The sequence below is a fragment of the Monodon monoceros genome, unplaced genomic scaffold (genome assembly GCF_005190385.1).
Source record: "Monodon monoceros isolate NGI ecotype Baffin Bay Population unplaced genomic scaffold, NGI_Narwhal_1 Super_Scaffold_22, whole genome shotgun sequence".
Classification (NCBI taxonomy): domain Eukaryota; kingdom Metazoa; phylum Chordata; class Mammalia; order Artiodactyla; family Monodontidae; genus Monodon; species Monodon monoceros.
In genome coordinates, this window is record NW_021703779.1 from 96,506,968 (window position 1) to 96,524,680 (window position 17,713).

The 17,713-nt window shown below is 35.8% G+C and overlaps 1 protein-coding gene across 1 annotated transcript in view; it reads left to right on the forward strand.

Annotated features, from left to right (window-relative positions):
- HTR2C (5-hydroxytryptamine receptor 2C) overlaps positions 1 to 17,713 on the forward strand; it is a 115,884-nt gene that overhangs the window by 57,669 nt on the left and 40,502 nt on the right. The gene's annotated exons all lie outside the window — the stretch shown is intronic.

A 17,713-nucleotide genomic window follows, 5' to 3' on the forward strand; every position in this document is an offset into this window, starting at 1 on the left:
TGAGTTCCCCTTAGATTTAAAGCTCAAAAAGCTCTACTCATACTGAGAATTAAAAGATTGCAGTACTCATAGGTGAAGAAAGGGGCAGCAACTCTGCAGACATTTAAAGAAAACACTCAAGAAACTCAAACGGAATGAAGTGACACTCAGATTTACTGTGCTGAAGGATTTAACATTTAACAAAAATGTGAATAAATATGCACACAACAGGCTTCTATGAACATTCTCCTCGCAGTGCAGATACAGTCAGTGTTGGACTGGTCCTGAACAGCATCATTCTAAGGTGCTGGCAAGCACTATTTCCGTTTCGCTTCTTTTCTTCCTTTGTTGCTGTATATTTCAACAGGAAGCTCTGGGGGCGGTTGGTTAACAAAATGTCTTTCGTTAGTGACCAGGTGGCTCCAGCTCACCACAATCACAATCAAACCTACCGTCCATCTTACTCTGATACAACGGGACTTCTACGATTCATCGAGGGAGTGCGGGGCCCATGGACAGCCCCCAGTGTCGGCTCAGGTCTCCGGCTGTGCTGGCGGTGGCGTCTCCGAGGCGCGGTTTTGTGTTATTTTAAAGCAAATTTGTGAAAGTTTTAGGGAAATTTTTTAAATGGCAATATTTTAATTGTAAACCACAACTTTATAAGTCATATATATGTAAAATATAGTTTGTTTTTAGCTATGAAATTCTATGTCAATATTGCTTTCCTTTCCCCTTTAAGAAGCTTTAGAAGGAGTTTCCGTTTTCTGTTAATTAAAATTTCACAGTAACTTTTTTTTTTTTTTTTTTTGCAGTACGCTGGCCTCTCACTGTTGTGGCCTCTCCCGTTGCGGAGCACAGGCTCCGGACGCGCAGGCTCAGCGGCCATGGCTCACGGGCCCAGCCGTTCCGCGGCATGTGGGATCTTCCTGGACCGGGGCACAAACCCATGTCCCCTGCATCAGCAGGCGGACTCTCAACCACTGCGCCACCAGGGAAGCCCCACAGTAACTTTTAATCTATTCTCATTCGGCAGAGTAAACTGTTTGAACAGGGAATAAATAAAAACCAAAAAGCTTTACTAAAACTTAGGATGTGGGGATGTTTGAAATTGGGCATATGAAAGGCAGTGAATAAGTATTGGTTTCAACCTATGATGTAACAGAAGGGAGGTCATGGGGGCATTCAAGGTTAATACCTGGAGTTCACTTGGAGATGTATTGAATATTTTTAAGCCTTGGGTATTTACTGCAAGTAATCAAAAGGATCACTAACTAAAGAAAGCAGATATGGGTATGGGTTACAAATTCACAAACAGCAGTTACTAGGGTGCTCTAATTAAGGCTGTAGGTGGTGTCTCTGACGTAGCTACTTTGAGTGTTCTAAAATCATGATTGCTACTCAGTGCTTTAAGAAATCTGCCTGATACCTGGCAGCATGTTGTTGACACTAGTATCAGTAGCTATTAATTTAGACTTGACTAGATTTTTAGTAAATATTAGTATATAAATTTAAGATAAAAGTAAATTGAGGGGCTTCCCTGGTGGCGCAGTGGTTGAGAATCCACCTGCCAGTGCAAGGGACACGGGTTCGAGGCCTGCTCTGGGAGGATTCCACATGCCATGGAGCAACTGGGCCCATGAGCCACAACTACTGAGCCTGCGCGTCTGGAGACTGTGCTCCGCAACAAGAGAGGCCGCGATAGTGAGAGGCCCGTGCACCGCAATGAAGAGTGGCCCCCACATGCCACAACTAGAGAAAGCCCTCGCACAGAAACGAAGACCCAACACAGCAAAAATAAATATATAAATTAATAAACTCTTACCCCCAACATCTTCTTTAAAAAAAAAAAAAAGTAAATTGATTTTACAGGTTTTGTCCTATATCTTTAGTTTAAATATATTGTAGAAAATGTATCCTCCCAAATAGTAAATTAACTAGTAGCCACCAAAAATTTAGAAACATTGATCCAAAAATTTCAAATGATAAATTGTTCAGTCAGGGATAAGTTATTCATTACTTGAATACTAATCTTTAATAAAATGTGCATTTTAGTATTTATGAATATGTTATTAGAGATTTAAAGGATTATTATAAAAAAGCATTATTCAAAAGAACATTTTAGGTTTACTTTGGTCTTTAGTGAACATTAGAATGATGGGGTGGTCATCATATTTATCATTCAAGTACCTAGGAGAATTACCAAAATTTAATCCTGCTAGTATCATCAAGACTTGATAAATTATGAATACCAGATACTTTTTTTTTTTTTTTTTTTTTTTTTGGTACGTGGGCCTCTCACTGTTGTGGCTTCTCCCATTGCGGAGCACAGGCTCCGGACGCACAGCCTCAGCGGCCATGGCTCATGGGCCCAGCCGCTCCGCGGCATGTGGGATCTTCCCGTACCGGGGTACAAACCCGTGTCCCCTGCATTGGCAGGCGGACTCTCAACCACTGCGCCACCAGGGAAGCCCAGAGATACTTTTTTTAAAATATATTTTCTCCTGTTGAGTTAGCAATCACCTTACATAAATGACACAGTCAAATAGGATTTTTTTTTCTTTTGAATATAAAGTACCAGATTATGGGTGTGCTTAATGTATTAAAATGAAACCAAAACCAAAACCAAAAAATCTAGAGGCATAAATTTAAAGCCACAATAATATCTTATTCTCTTACCTCTATCTTTTCTTTTTCCCGCACTACTGTGCTAGGGTAGAGCCACATACTACAAATAGCAGAATTTTTCATTAATGTATACTTGGTTAGGTAGAAAGCACCAGGAAAACACTGATCATTTCTTCTTTGTCCTTCTCCCTTTCCCACCCAAGATCCATAAAATTGCTGAGTCTTCCATTCTCTGGAGAAAATATAAACAGAGACATGGAAATCATTGCCATATTCCCATAGGGAAAGACTTGAAGCCAACTTGAAAGGAACTAGCTCAATTGCAAATCATAAGGAAAGCTTCAGGGTGGATGGGTTGTGGGACTATTTCAGGGAAACAAATCCAGGGTGTTATTCAAAAAGGTATTATACATCATATTGAGCCTTTCAGGTGTCTGGTCCTGGTGGAACTTCAGGTTCACGAATTTTTACAGGTAGAAAAGTTCTCAGAGCTGAGAGGCTTGAGATAGGAAAGTACATAATGCAAACTTTATTCAGCTGAAAGAACGAGGCCGACAGAATCTGTCTTTAGCTAAGTTTCTATTTATTTCAGGATGTGGTAGTCAGACTGCATAGCCACAGAGCAGCGAGTCTCAGGATGATGCTTCTAGACCTATGTTTTTGGCAAATAACTTGTGATACATATAAGATGGTTAATTTCAACTGGGATAACCTGGGATAACTGGGATAAATGTATGCAGCCCATCTAGGTTCTTCTAGCAATAGAATTGCCTCTACTGTAATATAAGAAGTCTGTGTTTATATTATTTAGAGTGGCTTATATAATTTAGAGGTTTATGTATTTATTTAGTAAAGGTCGACAAAATTGGAAGTGGAACTGGAGAGTGTTTGTAATCCATGATATATCTTGGCATCTATGTCAAGAGAATTTTCTCTTTTTATTTAAGTTGATGGAAAAGTATATTGTTAGAGATACGGGGTTTAAGTTTGAGTAAGAGGTGGGTTATTAGTTACCAGGCTTCTAGATCATGTAGGCCATTAGTAATCACAGCCAGTTCATCGGGAACAGAAGACCAGCTTGGAAGAGGTCTCCCTGAAATGGTTCACACAAAGACACATCAAGCGACAAGCCCTTTGACAGAAACTGGAAGGAACTTCATGATGCAGCAGTTAACAGTCACATGGGTGGGGAGGTTGAACATCCTGCATAGTGCTGCCAGGAAATCCCTATTTTATACTAAGAGGGGGCTGGCTGGTTGCATATGTAGGATGTCCCATCTCCCCGCCCACATCGTCGAGACATACCAGACCGCCCACATCATCAGGACATATACCAGAAACACCACTCTGCCTCACTGAAGAACCATAAAATCTACGTGTCAAGGAAGTACAGATGCTGAGCTACATCACTAGAAAGGCATTCTGACAAATCTTCATTAGAGGATAGAGTACTGTTTTCTATGACCTTGGCTCATGAGAGACAGTGGGTGTATGAGTGGATCTGTAAGCTCAGGGCCAGTAGGAAATTATTGAACAATAGTAGCCAGATGAAGAACCTGCAGAGTTCTCAGCAACTCCACTAGCCATACAGGTAATGCCTCCAGAATTGCACCTCCTCCTCTCAGCACTACACCAAGGTAGGTGAGTTTAGTAGTTGGACATACTTACTTAGGGGGCTCAGAGACAGAGTAGATAGAGGGAGAGAGAATTTAATTCCTACTGCAGAGAGAAGCAAAGGTTATAGCCTAAAAACATCCCAGAATTTCAGGTCTGAGTGTCAAGGTAATACTTTTTTAAATGTCTCAACTTCAGAAGCAGGAGATTTGGGTGCAGTGGCCCAGAGAAGATCCAGTAATTCTAAATCAAGTTCAAGTGGGTGCAAACACAGTCTAGTATCGGGGAAGGATCAAGTTGCAAGGGAGTGGGTGTGATTCCAAGGGAGAAAGTTAGTGGCATTCCCCGAAAGCATTTAGAAGAAATAATTGATGTAAGATGCAGTATCCAATGATATCCAGGAGACTCCATCAAAGGCAAGGTGATAGGAAACATCAAGAACAGGGCTGAGCCCTTCAAAAACATAGGATAAGGAATAAAATAGTAAAGCAAAATCCAGCTTTATTGAATTTTATGGGCTAGACTCTTCTACTTCTGGATTCTCTAGAGAAGATAATCTCAGAATAAAAATAAGTCCATATATTTATTGGACTAATTTATTTAACTAAAATATATTTAAATGGAATAAATATAGCTTTATTAAAAATACACTGTCATACTTACCTTCTCAATTTTCTCCATAGACTGAAAATTTCACTATGGACCTGTATATGAAAATTACTGATCTATAGGAGACGCTGCTGATAATCAATTCTGTCAATAGCATCAACCTGAGTGACAGCCTAGGATGCCATTGAGTTTTCCAGACTTTAATTAAGCTCCACATTAACTTGGCCATCTCAAAAGACTTTGGAGTTCTAAAAAGGCTTTATTCACTATGCATTCAAATCTGGGTTAAGTTTCCAGTAAACTGCCCTGGCTTTGGCAGTCTTCAAAGAGTGCAAGTGGGCCAATGTTAGGCTAAGGAAAAGGCTGACTCAGGTTTGGGGATTCAGAGCTCTTGTATCCTTTTAATTTAATTTAATTTTATTTTATTTTATTTTATTTTATTCTCAGCAGCACACTCTCCACTGAAATTCTGGCCTCGGTTCATGGTTCAGGAAATTTGTGATTTCATGTCTAAGGACCCCCAAATCCCACAAAATTTATGGGCCAACCATTGTTTATAATTATAATTCCCTTATACCTGTCTATGGAGTCTACAGAGATATTCCTTCTTTCATCACTGATAATGATAATTTGTGTCTTCTAGTTTTATTTTTCTCCCTCAGTCTGTTTGGAAATTTATCAATTTTATCAATCTTTTCAAATAACCAACATTTCATTTCATTGAATTTTGTCTGTTATTGTCTTTCCTCAATTTCATTGATTTCTGCTTCTGTATTTATTACCTCCTTTCTTCTGATACTTTGGATTTAACTTTTACCCTTCTTTGTCCATTTAATATAGAAGCTTATCATGGATCTGAGATATTTTTTCTTTTCTAAAATAAACCATTAATGTTAGTAATTTCCCTCTGAGTACTGCTTTAACACTGTCACACAAATTTTGATGTTTTAATTTTCATTTAGTTCAAATTATTTTCTAAGTTAATTTATCTTCCTTTTTGAAACATGGATTGTGTAGACCTGTGTTAATTGCCAGATGCTTTGACTTTTTCAAGATATCTTTTTGTTACTGATTTTTAGGTTAATTCTGTTATGGTCAGAGAATATACATTATATGATATCAATTATTTTAATTCCTTAAGATTTAATTTATGGCTCAGGATGTGTTGTTTCCCAATCAATTTCCATGAGCTCTTGAAAAGAATGTGTATACTCCTATTGTTGGGTAGAGTGTTTTGTAAATGCCAATTTGTTGTAGTTTGTTGTTAGTGCTGTTCAGTTCTTTCATATCATTGGTAATTTTCTATCCACTTGTTATGTTAATTACTGAGGAAAAGATGTTGAAATCTCAAAGTATAATTATGACTGTACTTTTTTTCCCCTAGGGAATGCACACTTTATTGATAGAGCTATAAAGAAATGTTAAGTTACTGGTTACTGTAAATGTCAGGACGGTGGTTAATTTGGGGGGGAGAAGGGTTTACAATTGGGTCAGAGCACATGGAAGGGCTTCTAATGTGGCTGGAAAAGTGCTATTTCCTTTTTTTGATAAAAGATACATATCATAAAATTCATCATTTTAACCATTTTTAAGCATACAGTTCAGTAACATTAAGTATATTCACACTGCTGTGAAGCCATTACCACTATCCATTTCCAGAATTTATCATTCCAAACTGAAACTCTGTACCCATTAAACAATAACTCCTCTTGCTCCCTTCCCCCAGCCCCTGGTAACTACCATTCTGCTTTCTGTCTCTGTGAATTTGACTATTTTACAAACCTTATATAAGTGGAGTCATCATTCTGTGTCTGGCTTATTTCACTAAGAATAATGTCTTCAAGGTTCCTCCATGTTGTAGCATGTATCTTAATTTCATTATTTTAAAGATGAAGCAATGGTCCATTGTACATATATATGTGTGTGTGTGTGTGTGTGTGTGTATATATATATATATATATACACATATATATATACATATATATATACATATATATATACATATATATATAGTGATTGTACTTTTGTTTTCTTTTTTTTTTGCTTCATGAAATTTGAATCTCTGTTATTAGGTGCATAAATGTTCACTATGGTTATATTCCCTTGAGGAATTGACACTTTTATCACTATAAAATGGTTTCTGTTATCCCTAGTAATATTCTTTGATCTGAAATTTATTTTGTCTAATATTAATATAGCAACTACAGCATTCTTTGATTAGTGTTTGCATAGTTTACCTTTTTCCATTCTCTTACTATATATCTATCCACATTGTATTTAAACTTGTAGGTTTCTCATAGACAGCATATAGTATTATTGTTCTTCTTTTTAATCCAACATGGCTATCTCTTTAAATTGATACAAATTACACCTTATACCATTTACATTTAATGCAATTATTAATTTGTTTGTAATTATGTCTGCTATTTTATTATTTTCTATTTATCCCTTCACTTTTTCATTCCTTTTTTTCTATTTCTGAATTATTTGGTGGGTTCTACATTTCATTTTAGTATTCCATTTTTATTGATCTGTTGAAGTTTTACTATATTTCTCTGTACAATTTTTTAGTGATTTCCTCTTAGATTGAAATATACATACCTAATCTGTCAAAATTTCCTTATAATTAGTACTTTATTCACTTCAAGTGAATATAAAAAACTTACAACCATATCGTCCCCTTGGCGCTCCCCCTTTTTGTTTTAATTGCAATATGGAGTACATCTATATACATTGAGAACCTTCAGATGATTTTATAATTTTTCTTTTTGACAGTCACATATATTTTAAAGATTTAAGAAAAGAAAAATAATTATTATATTTTCCCAGATAGTTTACCATTTCTGTTGTTCCTCACTTATTCTTTTTTTTAAAATCAGGAACCTTCATTTTTTATTAATTTTTATTGGAGTATAGTTGCTTTACAATGTTGTGTTAGTTTCTACTGTACAGCAAAGTAAATCAGTTATACGTATACACATATCCCCTCTTTTTTAGATTTCCTTCCCATTAAGGTCACCCCAGACCACTGAGTAGAGTTCCCTGTGCTATACAGTAGGTTCTCATCAGTAATCTATTTTATTCATAGTAGTGTATATATGTCAGTCCCAATCTCCCAATTCATCCCATCCCCCTTCCCCCCTTGGTATCCATAAGTTTCTTCTCTACATCTGTGTTTCTATTTCTGCCTTGCAAACCAGTTCATCTGTACCATTTTTCTATATTCCATATACATGCGTTAATACACAATATTTGTTTTTGCCTTTCTGACTTACTTCACTCTGTATGACAGTCTCTAGGTCCATACACGTCTCTACAAATGACTCAATTTCATTCCTTTTTATATTCCATTGTATATATGTACCACATCATCTTTATCCATCCGTCGATGGGCATTTAGGTTACTTAGATGACCTAGCTACTGTAAATAGTGCTGCAGTGAACATTGGGGTGCAGGTGTCTTTTTGATATATGGTTTTCTCTGGGCATATGCCCAGTAGTGGGATTGTGGGGTCATATGGTAATTCTATTTTAGTTTTTTAAGGAACCTCCATACTGTTCTCCATAGTGGCTGTATCAATTTACATTCCCACCAACAGTGTAAGAGGGTTCCCTTTTCTCCACACCCTCATCAGCAGCTGAGGGTTGTCTTTTCGTCTTGTTTATAGTTTCCTTTGCTATGCAAAAGCTTTTAAGTTTCATTAGGTCCCATTTGTTTATTTTTGTTTTTATTTCCATTACTCTAGGAGGTGGGTCAAAAAAGATCTTGCTGTGATTTACATCAAAGAGTGTTCTTCCTATGTTTTCCTCTAAGAGTTTTATAGTGTCCGGTCTTACATTTAGGTCTCTAATCCATTTTGAGTTTATTTTTGTGTATGGTGTTAGGGAGTGTGCTAACTTCATTCTTTACATGTACCTGTCCAATTTTCCCAGCACCAGTTACTGAAGAGACTGTCTTTTCTCCATTGCATATCCTTGCCTCCTTTGTCATACATTAGTTGACCATAGATGTGTGGGTTTATCTCTGGGCTTTCTATCCTATTCCATTGATCTATATTTCTGTTTTTCTGCCAGTACCATATTGTCTTAATTACTGTAGACTTGTAGTATACTGTAAAGTCTGGAAGTATGATTCTGCCAGCTCTGTTTTTTTGCCTCAAGATTGCTTTGGCTATTCGGGGTCTTTTGTGTCTCCATACAAATTTTAAGATTTTTTGTTCTAGTTCTGTAAAAAATGCCACTGGTTTTTTGATAGGGATTGCATTGAATCTGTAGATCGCTTTGGGTAGTACAGTCATTTTCACAATATTGATTCTTCCAATCCAAGAACATGGTATATCTCTCCATCTCTTTGTGTCATATTTGATTTCTTTCATCAGTGTCTTATAGTTTTCTGAGTACAGGTCTTTTACCTCCTTAGGTAGGTTTATTCCTAGGTATCTTATTCTTTTTGTTGCACTGGTAAATGGGATTGTTTCCTTAATTTCTCTTTCTTATCTTTCGTAGCTAGTGTATAGTGATGCAAGAGATTTCTGTGCATTAATTTTGTATCCTGCAACGTTACCAAATTCATTTATTAGCTCTAGTAGTTTTCTGGTGGCATCTTTCGGATTATCTATGTATAGTATGATACTACCTGTAAACAGTGACAGTTTAACTTCTTCTTTTCCAATTTGTATTCCTCTTATTTCTTTTTCTTCTCTGATTGCCATGGCTAGGACTTCCAGAACTATGTTGAATAATAGTGGCCAGAGTGGACATTCTTGTCTTGCTCCTGATCTTAGAGGAAATGCTTTCAGTTTTTCACCATTGAGAATGATGTTTGTTGTGGGTTTGTCATATATAGCCTTTATTATGTTGATGAAGCGTCCCTCTATGCCCACTTTCTGGAGAGTTTTTATCATTAATGGGTGTTGAATTTTGTCAAAAGCTTTTTCTGCATCTATTGAGGTAATCATATTATTTTTATTCTTCAATTTGTTAATATGGTGTATCACATTGATTGATTTGCGTATATTGAAGAATCCTTGCATCCCTGGGATAAATCCCACTTGATCATGGTGTATGACCCTTTTAATGTGTTTTATTTATTTATTTTTATTTTTTTTTATTTTTTTTTTTGCGGTATGCGGGCCTCTCACTGTTGTGGTCTCTCCTGTTGTGGAGCACAGGTGCCGGACTCGCAGGCTCAGCGGCCATGGCTCACGGGCCCAGCCGCTCCGCGGCACATGGGATCCTCCTGGACCGGGGCATGAACCCGTGTCCCCTGCATCGGCAGGCAGGCTCTCAACCACTGCGCCACCAGTGAAGTCCTTAATGTGTTTTTGAATTCTGTTTGCTAGTATTATGTTGAGGATTTTTGCATCTATATTCATCAGTGATATTGGTGTGTAATTTTCTTTTTTTGTAGTATCTTTGTCTGGTTTTGGTGTCAAGGTGATGGTGGCCTTGCAGAATGAGTTTGGGAATGTTTCTTCATCTGCAATTTTTTGGAAGAGTTTGAGAACGATGGGTGTAAGCTCTTCTCTAAATGTTTGATAGAATTCACTTGTGAAGCCATCTAGTCCTGGACTTTTGTTTGTTGGGAGATTTTAATCACAGTTTCAGTTTCATTACTTGTAATTGGTCTGATCATATTTTCTATTTCTTCCTGTTTCAGTCTTCGAGGTTATACCTTTCTAAGAATTTGTCCATTTCTTCCAGGTTGTCCATTTTTTTGGCATAGAGTTGCTTGTAGTAGACTCTTATGATGCTTTGTATTTCTGTGGTGTTCATTGTAACTTCTCCTTTTTCATTTCCAATTTTACTGGTTTGAGTCCTCTCCCTCTTTTTCTTGATGAGTCTGGCTAAAGGTTTATCAATTTTGTTTATCTTCTCAAAGAACCAGCTTTGAGTTTTATTGATCTTTGCTATTGTTTTCTTTGTTTCTATTTCATTTATTTCTACTCTGATCTTTATGATTTCTTTCCTTCTACTAATTTTGGGTTTTGTTTGTTCTCCTTTCTCTAGTTCCTTTTGGTGTAAGGTTAGATTGTTTATTTAAGATTTTTCTTGTTTCTTGAGGTAGGATTTTATTGCCATAAACTTCCCTTTTAGAACTGTTTTTGCTGCATCCCATAGGTTTTGGATCGTCATGTTTTCATTGTCATTTGTCTCTACGTATTTTCCGATTTCATCTTTGATTTTTTCAGTGATCTCTTGCATATTTAGTAATGTATTATTTAGCTTCCATGTGTGTTTTTTTTACTTGTTTCCCTGTAATTTATTTCTAATCTCATAGCGTTGTGATCAGAAAAGATGCTTGATATGATTTCAATTTTCTTAAATTTACTGAGGCTTGATTTGTGACCCAAGATGTGATTTATCCTGGAGAATGTTCTGTGTGCACTTGAGAAGAAAGTGTAATCTGCTGTTTTTGGATGGAATGTCCTATAAATATCAATTAAATCTATCTGGTCTATTGTGTCATTTAAAGCTTCTGTTTCCTTAATTTTCTGTCTGGATTATCTGTCCATTGGTGTAATTGAGGTGTTAAAGTTGCCCACTATTATTGTGTTACTGTCGATTTCTTCTTTTATAGCTGTAAGCATTTGCCTTATGTACTGTGGTGCTCCTTTGCTGGGTGCATATATATTTATAATTGCTATATCTTCTTCTTGGATTGATCCCTTGATCATTATGTAGTGTCCTTCCTTGTCTCTTGTAACATTCCTTATTTTAAAATCTGTTTTGTCTGATATGAGTATTGCTACTCCAGCTTTCTTTTGATTTCCATTTTCATGGAATATCTTTTTCCATCCCCTCACTTTCAGTCTGTATGTGTCCGTAGGTCTGAAGTGGGCCTCTTGTAGACAGCATATATAAGGGCCTTGTTTTTGTATCCATTCAGCAAACCTGTGTCTTTTGATTGGAGCATTTAATCCATTCACATTTAAGGTAATTATTAATATGTATATTCCTATTACCATTTTCTTGTTTTGTGTTTGTTTTTGTAAGTCCTTTTCTTCTCTTGTGTTTCCCACTTAGAGAAGTTCCTTTAGCATTTGTTGGACAGCTGGTTTGGTGGTGCTGAGTTCTCTTAGCTTTTGCTTGTCTGTAAAGCTTTTGATTTCTCTGTTGAATCTGAATGAGATCCTTGCTGGGTAGAGTAATCTTGGTTGTAGCTTCTTCCCTTTTATAATTTTACATATATCGTGCCACTCCCTTCTGGCTTGCAGCACTTCTGCTGAGAAATCAGCATTAACCTTATGGGAGTTCCCTTATACGTTATTTGTCGTTTTTCCCTTGTTGTTTTTAATAATTTTTCTTTGTCTTTATTTTTGTCAATTTGATTACTTTGTGTCTTGGCATATTTCTCTTTGGGTTTATCCTGCCTGGGACTCTCTGTGCTTCCTCGACTTGGGTGGTTATTTCCTTTCCCATGTTAGGGAAATTTTCAACTGTAAACTCTTCAAATATTTTCTCAGGTCCTTTCTCTCTCTCTTCTCCTTCTGGGACCCCTATGATGTGAATGTTGGTAGGTTTATTGTCCCAGAGGTCTCTTAAGCTATCTTCATTTCTTTTCTTTTTTCTTTATTCTGTGGAAGTGAATACCAGCATTCTGTTTTCCAGGTCACTTAACCGTTTTTCTGCCTCATTTATTCTGCTATTGATTCCTTCTAGTGTATTTTTCATTTCAGTTATTGTATTGTTCACCTCTGTTTGTTTGTTCTTTAATTCTTCTAGTTGTTTGTTCTTTAATTCTTCTAGGTGTTTGTTCTTTAATTCTTCTAGGTCTTTGTTAAACATTTCTTGCATTTCTCGATCTTTGCCTCCATTCTTTTTTCCAAGGTCCTGGATCATCTTCACTACCATTATTCTGAATTCTTTTTTTGGAAGGTTGCCTATCTCCATTTCATTTAGTTGTTTTTCTGGGGTTTTATCTTGTTCTTTCATCTGGTACATAGTCTTCGGCCTTTTCATTTTGTCTATCTTTCTGTGAATGTGGTTTTCATTCCACAGGCTGCAGGATTGTAGTTCTTCTTGCTTCTGCTGTCTGCCTTCAGGGGTGCACATATCTTTTTGATTTATCGTTTTCTCCAGGTATATGTCCCAGATTGGGATTGCTGGAACATATGGTAGTTCCATTTTTAGTTTTGTGAGGAACCTCCATATTGTTCTCCATAGTGGTTGTACCAATTTACATTCCCACCGGCAGTGTGGGAGGGTTCCCTTTTCTCCACATCCTCTCCAGCATTTATTATGTGTAGACATTTTGATGATGGCCATTCTGACCTGTGTGTAGTTTTGATTTGCATTTCTCTAATAATTAGTGATGTTGAGCATCTTTTCATGAGTCTCTTGGCCATCTGTATGTCTCCCTGGAGAAATGTCTATTTAGGTCTTGTGCCCATTTTTTGATTGGGTTGTTTGTTTTATTGATATTGAGCTGCATGTGCTGTTTGTATATTTTTTTTACAAGTTTTCTTTCTTTCTGAAGAACTTCCTTAAAAATTTTTAAAGTAAGTCTCCTAGCAACCAATCTCTTAGTTTCCCCTCCTATGAAAATCTCTTTCTTTCACATTCATTCTCTGAAGGTATTTTCACTGGATATAAAATTCTGAATTGTGATTATACTGCCTTCTGGCCTCTGATGAGTTATTTTTCTCAGCTGCTTAAAAAGTTTTTTCTTTATCTTTTGTTTTCACCAGATTATTATGTGTCTAGGCATGATCTTATTTGAGTTTAACCATTTGGGTTCTGCAGAACTTCTTAAATCTGTAAATTTATTTTTCATCAAATATGGAATATTTTAGTTATTTCTTCAAATAGTTTGTTTCTGTATCAGTCTCTCCTCTCCTCAGATTCCAATGGCACAAATGTTAGATGCATACATATGTCCCATAGGTCCCCACTATGTTCATTTATTTTTAATTTTTTCTCATTCTTGTTCAGTTTGGATAATTTCTATTGATCTGCATTTGGTTTTAATGACTCTTCATCTACCATATCCATTCTTCTATTGAGCCCACCTGGTGAGTATTTTCCTTCAGATATTTTCTGCAGCTCTAAACTCCTCATTTGGTTCTTTTCATAAGTTCTATGTCTTATTCAAGAAGTCCTCTTTCTGTTAATTTCAACAACATCCACCATTTTTTCACTGAGTATGGTTATGGGAGCTGCTTCAAAGGCTTTGTAAAGACTGTACTGTCCAATTTTAAAATTTAATGTAATTGAAATGTATTTAATGCATTACTGATTACAATAATTGCTGTTGGTTTTTGTAAGTTATCAAATTTAAGGGGATTCCCTTTATCTCTATATAATTAAAGCTTTAGTTAGGAATGGCTCCTGTATTTTATCAAGTTATTCTTAAAAATCTATTAAAAGATCATAGAAGTTCTTTACAGATGATAATATAAGGGATTATATTGGTAGATTTTTATAATATTAAATTACCATTGCATTCCTGGAATAAGTTTTGTTTTAATGTAATATATTTTTCATTTTACTCTTTGCTGGATTCTATTTGTGAGTATTTTGTTTGTAATTTTGAATCTATATCAATGAATGCTATTTGTCTCTAGTATTATTCTTTCAGTATTTTGTAAGTTTTGATATTGACACTGTATTATTTTATGAAATGAACTAGAGAATTTTTAAAACTTTTTTGTGGTTATTCATCTTTTCATATATGTTAACTTAAAGACATCAATTATAACTTCTTTATTTCCATTCTAGCTTTGGGATGGCTTTACAGTCCAACATTTCCACATTCCTTAATTATATTATCAGAATATTGGAAAATTATTTTTTCTGTGATGGGATTATAATTTTCAGGGTGGGGTTATTCCTTTATACACTTAACAAATATTTTTTGAGTGCCTACTTTGTGCAAGGCAAAGCTTGTCTCCATTATTTCATAGAAATAAAGCCCTTATATTTTTTCATTTGCACAAATGAACTGAAATTTTACAGTGTCTATTATTCAGTCTTTGCCATTATTGTCAATATTGGTGGGGATGCCTGTGATTTTTGGAGTTACTAAGGCTGACGTAACCTGTGAATGAATAAATGAATGACTGAATGTAGGAAAATGTCTTATGAAACACTACACAATTTTTATCTCTGAAAACAAGATTTAATCTCATTCAACTAATTGACCTCCCCCATGGAAATTATGCTATATGGCCTTTTTGCTATGCAACTTCCACAAAACTTTTCACATATTTCTTGTCTGGAATGTGCCTGATCACATAAATTTATCTAAAGAAAGTACACTTTAATTCCATTGAGACAACTTGAAAAATCCATTTGTCTTCTTAACAAGACAAATATGAAAACTAAATTCTAAATATTTTGAATTAACAGGTCTGTAGTGAAATCCAGGAAGGAATATATTTAATAAGAATCTTAGGGGATAATTGTGATCAGCCATAATTGAACATCTTGTATGTTTGGAAGTAGACTTCTTGAAAACCCTGTACAAGGAATACTGTCCTCTATTATAAAAGCAATTGAATTTATTATTCAATAAGAAATAGTGTATGGTGATAGGAGGTACCTTAGTGTTCAGGAAAAAGTGTCAGACTTGGAGCAAAATTCTTTACTCACACTGTAGACTTGAACAAGTCTGAAACTTTGAGACACATTTTCCTCACACTGTAGGATAACAGAACTGACACTACAGAATTTTTTGTGTTGTATGGGATATAACTAAAAATGAAGTACCTAACTAACACTGTGCTTGGTATATGACAGGTACTGTACAATAGCTATTACCATTTTTGCCATTATTAAATATGCAACTGCTGAGAAATGACCAGATAGTGTATTGACTTTGCAGAGTGGATATGTATCCTCATGAGGCTATATATTGGCATATGGTGAAGTTGGGTTTAGAGTGAGGTTATGATCTGTTGAGAGGGATGTATTCTTTTATACATTTAACAAATATTTATTTAGTGCCTACTTTGTGCCATGCATTGACCTAAGCATTATGAATAAAACAGTAGAAAAATAAAACAGATAACAATATTGACCCAATGCATCTTATATTCCAGTGGTTATGGCAACAAAATTTTCCACATAATGGCAGTGAGGTAATACTTGTGTATTTGAAACACAATTTGAAAAATAATTTTTGAATGTCAAACAGTTCGAGAATACCCAAACCCTCAACACAATCAACTTCTAGGTGGATACAATCTGAGGAGATTACAAGATAATGATGAACAGAAATGGACATTCATAAACATTTTTGTTTAGAAGAATTTTTAATAATGTCTTTGATTTCTTTGTTGTGCTCCTTGAATTCCAATGGTTGTTAGTTACACCTCTGCAGATAAAAACTATTAACTCTATTAACTCTAAACATAATACAAAAACAACTGTCTAAAGGTACTGGAGAAAAACCTAAAACAGAAAGATTCTGGAGGGTCTCAAGACTTGGAAGAAGAGAACAGCACTGGTTGAGTTTCCAAATTTCATGACTTACAGTCAAAGAGGAAGATGCAGTCTATGTCAGGTCAGGTGCCTAAACCTCCAAAAAATCTGCAGTTATTGTAGCCCAAAGAAACTGAGGACAGAGTTTGAGGAAATCTCAAAGCTGAAAGTTGAGGGAGCATATAGGAAAGGGTAGAGATAGAGGGAACCATAGATTCTTCTCTGGGGAACCATAAACTTGGCTTAAATCTCTAGCTAACCTCTGAACCATACATGTCTGGGGCAAAATCAAATTTCCTGAGTTGCCAAATTATAAAATTCAAAATATTCAAGTTTCATCAAAGGTAAGAGGAATGCAAAGAAACTAGATAGTATGGCCCATTCACAGGGAAAAAAAATTAATAGAAAATGATCCTGAGGAAGCCTAGGCATTAGACTTACTAGACAAAGACTTTAAATCAACTCTCTCAAAAATGCTCAGATAGCCAAAGGAAACCATGGACAAAGAACTAAAGGAAACCAGAATTTGTCTCAACAAATCAAGAATAGCAATAAAGGGATATAAATATAAAAAGAAATCAAATAGAAATTTGGAGGATGAAAAGTACAAAAATTCAATTAAAAATTTACTAGACCAATTCAACTGCAGAATTGAGCAGAAAGAAGGAAGAATTAAGGAACTTGGAGATAGGTCAATTTAGATTATCCAGTTTGAGGAGAAGAAAGAGAAAAAAATGAAGAAAAATGAACAGCACCTGAGAGAAACAAGATACTATCAAGTTTACTAAGCTCAATGAATGCTAAGCATATATTACTCCAAGAGATCCACACCAAGACATTATGGTCAAAATTACAAAGGATCTTTAAAAAATTAATAATGAATTTTCTTTAGAAACCATGGAGGTCAGAAGGCAGTGGGATGACATATTTAAAGTGCTCAACAGGGGCTTTCCTGGTGGCACAGTGGTTAAGAATCTGCCTGCCAATGCAGGGGACATGGGTTTGAGCACTGGCCCGGGAATATCCCACATGCCGCAGAGCAACTAAGCCCGTGCACCCCAACTACTGAGCCTGTGCTCTAGAGCCCAAGAGCCACAACTACTGAGCCTGCGTTCCTAGAGCCCATGCTCTGCAACAAGAGAAGCCACCACAATGAGAAGCCCGCACACCACAACTAGAGAAAGCCCGCATGCAGCAAAGAAGACCCAGTGCAGCCAAAAATAAATAAATTGGAAAAAATAAATAAATAAACAAAAATAAATAAAGTGCTCAACAGCAACAGCAATAACAACAATTCTGTCAACCAAGAATTCTGCATATGGCAAAACTCTAAACTATCCTTCAAAAAATGGAGAAATTGAGATTTAAGGCACAATAAAGTCAACAAAGTTGATAAACTTTTAGCTAGAAATACAAAGAAAAAAAGAGAGAGAAGACACAAATTTCTAAAATTAAAAATGAA